We start from the raw sequence: 2,356 nt of genomic DNA, 5'->3' as shown, positions 1-2,356 counted from the left end.
ACTTTATAGAACCTATGACTGAGAGATAGGGAATGACTTTCATGCTCTTTTGTATCTTCTGCTGTGGTCGGGCTTTGAGTCTTACTCAACTTTACACCTTGTAATACAGGAAGAACTCCTTCTTTGACTGATCCATTTTGAACTCTTTCAAAATCTCGTCAAGGTATGTACTCATTGAAAAATCTTATCAAGCGTCTTGATCTATCTCTATAGACCTTGATGCCCAATATGTAAGCAACTTCACTGCGGTCTTTCTTTGAAAAACTCCTCTCAAATTCTCCTTTATGCTTTTCAGAAAATTATACATCATTTTCAATCAACAATATGTCATTCACATATACTTATGAGAAAGGTTGTAGTGCTCCCACTCACTTTCTTGTAAATACAGGCTTCACCGCAAGTCTGTATATAACTATATGCTTTGATCAACTCATCAAAGTGTATATTCCAACTCCGAGATGCTTGCACCAGTCCATAGATGGATTGGTGGAGCTTGCACACCTTGTTAGCACCTTTAGGATCGACAAAACATTCTGGTTGTATCATATACAACTCTCCTTAGATATATCCATTTAAGGAATGCAATTTTTACATCCATTTCCCAGATTTCATAAAATATGGTAACTGCTAACATGATTCAGATGGACTTTAAGCATCGCTACGATTGAGAAGATCTCATTGTAGTCAACACCTTGAACTTGTCGAAAACCTTTTTGCGACTAGTCGAGCTTTGTAGATAGTAACACTACCATCAGCGTCCGTCTTCCTCTTGAAGATCCATCTATTCTCAATGGCTTGCCGATCATCATGCAATTCCACCAAAGTCCACACTTTATTCTCATACATGGATCCCATCTCAGATTTCATCGCCTCAAGCCATCTCTCAGAATCTGGGCTCATCATAGCTTCTTCATAATTCGTAGGTTCGTCATGGTCAAGTAACATGACTTCCAGAACAGGATTACCGTACCACTCTGGTGCGAATCATGCTCTATTTGACCTACGAGGTTCTGCAACAACTTGATCTGAAGTTTCATGATCATTATCATTAGCTTCCTCTCTAGTTGGTGTAGACATCACAGGACCAGATTTCTCGGATGAGCTACTTTCCAAGTTGAGAGAAGGTACAATTACCTCATCAAGTTCTACTTTCCTCCCACTCACTTATTTTGAGAGAAACTCCTTCTCTAGAAAGGTTCCGTTCTTAGCAACAAAGATCTTGCCTTCGGATCTGTGGTAGAAGGTGTACCCAATTGTTTCCTTAGGGTATCCGATGAAGATGCACTTCTATGATTTGGGTTCGAGCTTATCAGACTGAAGCCTTTTTACATAAGCATCGCATCCCCAAACTTTAAGAAATGACATCTTAGGTTTGTTGCCAAACCACAGTTCATACGGTGTCGTCTCAATGGATTTTGAAGGTGCCCAGTTTAACATGAATGTAGTTGTCTCTAGTGCATAACCCCAAAACGATAGTGGTAAATCAATAAGTGACATCATAGATCGCACCATATCTAATAAAGTGCGGTTACGACGTTCGGACACACCATTACGTTGTGGTGTTCTAGGTGGCGTGAGATGTGAAACTATTCCACATTTTTTAATGAAGGCCAAACTCGTAACTCAAATATTCACCTCCACGATCAGATCATAGAAACTTTATTTTCTTGTTACGATGATTCTCCACTTCACACTGAAATTCTTTGAACTTTTCAAATGTTTCAGGCTTGTGTTTCATTAAGTAGATATACCCATATCTGCTCAAATCATCGGTGAAGGTCAGAAAATAATGATACCCGCCCCAAGCCTCAACACTCATTGGATCGCATACATCAGTCAGTATTATTTCCAGTAAGTCATTGGGTCACTCGATTGTTTTGGAGAACGGAGTTTTAGTCATCTTGCCCATGAGGCATGGTTCGCAAGTATCAAATGATTCGTAATAAAGTGATTCCAGAAGCCATCTGCATGGAGTTTCTTCATGCGCTTTACACCAATATGACCTAAACGGCAGTGCCACATGTATGTTGCACTATCATTATTAGCTTTGAATCTATTGGCATCAATGTTATGAATATGTGTATCACTACGATTGAGATTCAATAAACCATTAACATTGGGTGTATGACCATAGAAGGTTTTATTCATGTAAATAGAATAACAATTATTCTCTGTCTTAAATGAATAATCGTTTTGCAATAAACATGATCTAATCATATCCATGCTTAACGCAAACACCAAATACCATTTATTTAGGTATAACACTAATACCGAAAATATAGGGAGTTTGCGATGATGATCATATCAATCTTGGAACCACTTCCAACAGACATCATCACTTCACCCTCAACTAATC

This window comes from Triticum aestivum, chromosome 4B, assembly GCF_018294505.1.
Source record: "Triticum aestivum cultivar Chinese Spring chromosome 4B, IWGSC CS RefSeq v2.1, whole genome shotgun sequence".
NCBI lineage: Eukaryota > Viridiplantae > Streptophyta > Magnoliopsida > Poales > Poaceae > Triticum > Triticum aestivum.
This window is presented reverse-complemented; position numbering follows the sequence as displayed.